Source organism: Pongo abelii, chromosome 1 (assembly GCF_028885655.2).
Source record: "Pongo abelii isolate AG06213 chromosome 1, NHGRI_mPonAbe1-v2.0_pri, whole genome shotgun sequence".
NCBI lineage: Eukaryota > Metazoa > Chordata > Mammalia > Primates > Hominidae > Pongo > Pongo abelii.
Genome location: NC_071985.2, coordinates 186499735 through 186505734, shown reverse-complemented (window position 1 = coordinate 186505734; position 6000 = coordinate 186499735).

The window sequence follows — 6000 nt, the reverse complement described above, 5'->3', positions numbered from 1 at the left end:
ATTTCTATCATGTAAATATTAAATAATCCCATGATGGCCAATTTCAAGCTGCTAATGTGACACCAAACCTAGAGCTGGGAAGTGATATACACAATCTGCTCTTGAGAGCCAGTGTCAGCCTGTTCACTACACTAATGGACTGGGGGCCATCTACAAGCCTTTTTTTTTTTTAATAGTTGAAGTTTTCTATGGGACTCTTAAGGGAAGAACTAAGACTACTGGGTGGAAGCTTCCAAGAACTTTGGCTTCCACAAATCACACTGCCAAGATGGCCAGGGGTATGTAGCTAGTAGGATGAGGACCTGGGAGTTGACTGAAGCCTAGCCTCTGGCTCTGGTCACATGATGACATGTTTTTTGTCCTAAAAATGTGGGTGGCTGCCAGATTTCAGCCAAGGGGTGGAGAGCAGGGTGTATGGCAACTAGACCACGAGTGCTGGGCTATATTTCTGGCAGGAGAAGGTATGTAGGACCTCTGAGGCACAAGCAACATCCACCCTGCTCATCCTCCCTCTGACTTCCTCTCCCTGCCTGCCAATCCACACTGAGCTCCAGCCCCCTTGCACCCCACCAGCCTCGAGTCATGCCTTCTGCCACCTCCCTGTCCAGGTTTGTCATCTTCCACAAAAATCAGTGCATTGATAGCTTCTTCTCTCCTCTCCAACCCTTCTGCAGGCCCCACGCCCACCAGCCCAAGTCATTGCACACATAGGACAGAGAGGGTGATCTTCCTGGACCTCACCTCTGATCACCCTTGTCTCTCTGCTTAAGGCCCTCTCCATGGCCCCCTGCAGCCTAGAAGACAAAATTTAGTCTCCTTACCCCTCTATTGAAGCTCCATGCTAACCCTGCACTTGACACTCCAGTTTCCTGACATGTTCCTCTCCTTTGTGTTTTCTGCTTGATAACATCTCAGATATCTGCTTCTTCTCTAAACTATGCCCCTCACTTTCACCATATCCAGATTATTGCTTGCTCCTATCTTGTGGGAGCTTTGCCCAGGCTAATACTACTTAGAACTTGTCTATGAACTCCCTCAGTATTTCCCAGGCAAGCCCCACTGCTCAAAATGTACCAAGATAATCCCACTTGTCCCTTCCCGGTTAATTTCATTCAGTTTGTCCCAAACAAACCCCCTAAATATGTTTCAGCCCAACTTAGCCAAGGCTTTCTCGTTTTCCCAGGTTTTCCCTAGTATATCACATAGAAATACTTTGGTTTCAAGCAGCAGAAAACCCAACTCAGATTGAATATAAACAAAGGGGATTTGTTGGTTCATGTAATTAAAAGAGTCAAAGCATTGGCCTAGGCAAATAATTTATGACTAAATCCTCAAAAGTAAATGCAAAAAAAACCCAAAAAAAAAACAAAAAAAAAAAACACAAAAATTGACAACTGGGACCTAATTAAACTAAAGAAACAGCAAAAGAAACTATCAGTGGCTGGGTGCAGTGGCTCATGCCTGTAATCCTAGCACTTTGGGAGGCCGAGGGGGGTGGATCACGAGGTCAGGAGATCAAGACCATCCTGGCTAACACAGTGAATCTCTATCTCTACTAAAAATACAAAAAATTAGCCAGGCATGGTGGTGGGCACCTGTAGTCCCAGCTACTCGGGAGGTTGAGGCAGGAGAATGGCATGAACCCGGGAGGTGAGCTTGCAGTGAGCCGAGATCGTGCCGCTGCACTCAGCCTGGGTGACAGAGTGAGACTCCATCTCAGAAAAAAAAAAAAAAAAAGAAACTATCAACAGGGTAAGCAGACAAGCTACAGAATGGGAGAAATATTTTCAAGCTATGCATCCAAAAAAGGACTAATATCCGGAATCTACAAGGAACTTAAACATATCAACAATAAGCAACCCCATTAAAAAGTGGGCAAAGGACATGAATAGGCACTTTTCAAAAGAAGACACACAACTAACTGAGAAGAATATGAAAATGCTTATCATCGTTAATCATCAGAGAAATGCAAATCAAAACCACAATGAGATGCCATCTCATACCAGTCATAATGGCTATTACCAAAAACTCACAAAATAACAGGTGTTGGCAAGGTTGTAGAGAAAAGGGAACACTTACACACTGTTGGTGGAAATGTAAATTAGTTCAGCCACTGTGGAAAGCAGTTGGAGATTTCTCAAAGAACTGAAAATAGAATTACCACTTGACCCAGTAATCCCAAAGGAAAATAAATTGTTCTACCAAAAAGATACCTGCACTTGCATGTTTATTGCAGCACTATCTGTAATAGCAAAGACTCATGGAATCCACCTAGGTGCCCATCAGCAGTGGATCAGATAAGAAAAATGTGGTACATATACACCATGGAATACTACACAGCCATTACAAATAATGAAATCATGTCCTCTGTGGCAACATGGATGCAGCTGGAGGTCACTTTTTTAAGTGAATTAATGCAGAAACAGAAAACTGCATGTTCTCACTTATAGGTGGGAGCTAAACACTGGGTACAAATGGACATAAAGAGGGAAACAACAGCCACTGGGGACTCCAAAGGTGGAGAGGGAAGAAGAGCAGCAAGGGTTGAAAAACTTCCTATTGGGTACTATGTTCACTATTTGGGTCATGGGTTCAACTGAAGCCCAAACCTCAGCATCATACAATATAGCCATGTAACAAATCTGCACATGTTCCCACGAGTCTAAAAAATAAAATGAAATAAAATAAAATGAAATAAAATAAAATAAAAAGTCAAAGGTAATTCTAGCTTCAGGTGAAGCTTGATCCAGGAGTTCAAACAATGTGACTGATATTTAGTTCCTTTTATTATGTTTCTCAGTTCTGTTGCTATGGTGTTGAGTACATTCTTGTCTGCCTCTCCACATTGATGGCTTCTGAGATTACATTCTTTAGGATCGAATTCAATATTAAAGAGAGAATCTGTTTCAAGATAGCTTAAATTAAATACTGGAAATAGAAATTCATTCACCCTGATTGGCTGACTGTGTTCATGTGCCTATTCTTGAAACAATCAATTATTGTGGGCAAGATGAATGCAGACTATGTTAAATAAATATAAGTCCATACTGGAGTTGAGGGTGATGGCAATCTGAATGCACCCCAAGGCTTGCAAATTCATGGTACTGGGTGGAAGGGGGAAGCAAGGAATGGATGCTGGGGAGTCATTCAACCAACGTCCACTCTACCCACTCAACATCTTCTAGGTTAACCCTATTCACTTCCCAGGTGAATCCTATGTGGTCCTTGCCAGGAGCCATGGCTCTTTCATCAGGTGGGAGCCCATTTAGGCTCTCCCCGAAATACTCCATCATATGACCAGGCTGAAACTATGCTGATAAATGAATTCACCATCATGAATGGATTTCTGCTGATAGCCCATCATGTTTCTTTATTCTCTGACTCAAGTGATTTGCTTAAAAAAAATTTTTTTTAATATACTTTAAGTTCTAGGGTACATTTGCACAACGTGCAGGTTTGTTACATATGTATACATGTGCCATGTTGGTGTGCAGCACCCATTAACTCGTCATTTACATTAGGTATTTCTCCTAATGCTTTCCCACCCCCCTCCCCCCACCACCTAACAGGCACCGGTGTGTGATGTTCCCCATCCTGTGTCCAGGTATTCTCATTCTTCATTTCCCACCTATGAATGAGAACATGCGGTGTTTTGTTTTCTGTCTTTGCAATAGTTTGCTCAGAATTATGGTGTCTAGCTTCATCCATGTCCCTACAAAGGACATGAACTCATCATTTTTCATGGCTGCATAATATTCCATAGTGTACATGTGCCACATTTTCTTAATCCAGTCTATCATTGATGGACATTTGGGTTGGTTCCAAGTCTTTGCTATTGTGAATAGTGCCACAATAAACATACGTGTGCATGTGTCTTCATAGCAGCATGATTTATAATCCTTTGGGTATATACCCAGTAATGGGATGGCTGGGTCAAATGGTATTTCTAGTTCTAGATCCTTGAGGAATTGCCACACTGTCTTCCACAATGGTTGAACTGGTTTACAGTCCCATCAACAGTGTAAAAGTGTTCCTATTTCTCCACATCTTCTCCAGCACCTGTTGTTTCCTGACTTTTTAATGATTGCCATTCTAACTGGTGTGAGATGGTATCTCATTGTGGTTTTGATTTGCATTTCTCTGATGCCCAGTGATGATGAGCATTTTTCATGTGTCTGTTGGCTGCATAAATGTCTTCTTTTGAGAAGTGTCTGTTCATATCCTTCACCCACTTTTTGATGGGGTTATTTGATTTTTTCTTGTAAATTTGTTTAAGTTCTTTGTAGATTCTGGATATTAGCCCTTTGTCAGATGGGTAGATTGTAAAAATTTTCTCCCATTCTGTAGGTTGCCTGTTCACTCTGATGGTAGTTTCTTTTACTGTGCAGAAGTTCTTTAGTTTAATTAGATTTCATTTGTCAATTTTGGCTTTTGTTGCCATTGCTTTTGGTGTTTTAGACATGAAGTCCTTGCCCATGCCTATGTCCTCAGTGGTATTGCCTAGGTTTTCATCTAAGGTTTTTATGGTTTTAGGTCTAACATTTAAGTCTTTAATCCATCTTGAATTAATTTTTGTATAAGGTGTAAGGAAGGGATCCAGTTTCAGCTTTCTACATATGGCTAGCCAGTTTTCCCAGCACCATTTGTTAAATAGGGAATTGTTTCCCCATTTCTTGTTTTTGTCAGGTTTGTCAAAGATTAGATGGTTGTAGATGTGTGATATTATTTCTAAGGGCTCTGTTCTGTACCATTGGTCTATATCTCTGTTTTGGCACCAGTACCATGCTGTTTTGGTTACTGTAGCCTTGTAGTATAGTTTGAAGTCAGGTAGCATGATGCCTCCAGCTTTGTTCTTTTGGCTTAGGATTGACTTGGCAATGCGGGCTCTTTTTTGGTTCCGTATGAACTTCATGCTAAAAACTCTCAATAAATTAGGTATTGATGGGACATATCTCAAAATAATAAGAGCTATCTATGACAAACCCACAGCCAATATCATACTGAATGGGCAAAAACTGGAAGCATTCCCTTTGAAAACTGGCACAAGACAGGGATGCTGTCTCTTACCACTCCTATTCAACATAGTGTTGGAAGTTCTGGCCAGGGCAATGAGGCAGGAGAAGGAAATAAAGGGTATTCAATTAGGAAAAGAGGAAGTCAAATTGTCCCTGTTTGCAGACGACATGATTGTATATCTAGAAAACCCCATTGTCTCAGCCCAAAATCTTCTTAAGCTGATAAGCAACTTCAGCAAAGTCTCAGGATACAAAATCAATGTGCAAAAATCACAAGCATTCTTATACACCAATAACAGACCAACAGAGAGCCAAATCATGAGTGAACTCCCATTCACAATTGCTTCAAAGAGAATAAAATACTTAGGAATCCAACTTACAAGGGATATGAAGGACCTCTTCAAGGAGAACTACAAACCACTACTCAATGAAATAAAAGAGGATACAAACAAATGGAAAAACATTCCATGCTCATGGGTAGGAAGAATCAATATTGTGAAAATGGCCGTACTACCCAAGGTAATTTATAGATTCAATGCCATCCCCATCAAGCTACCAATGACTTTCTTCACAGAATTGGAAAAAACTACTTTAAAGTTCATATGGAACCAAAAAAGAGCCCACATCTCCAAGTCAATCCTAAGCCAAAAGAACAAAGCTGGAGGCATCAAGCTACCTGACTTCAAACTATACTACAAGGCTACAGTAACCAAAACAGCATGGTACTGGTACCAAAACAGAGACATAGATCAATGGAACAGAACAGAGCCCTCAGAAATAATGCCACATATCTACAACTATCTGATCTTTGACAAACCTGACAAAAACAAGCAATGGGGAAAGGATTCCCTATTTAATAAATGGGTCTGGGAAAACTGGCTAGCCATATGTAGAAAGCTGAAACTGGATCCCTTCCTTACACCTTATACAAAAATTAATTCAAGATGGATTAAAAACTTAAACGTTAGACCTAAAACCATAAAAA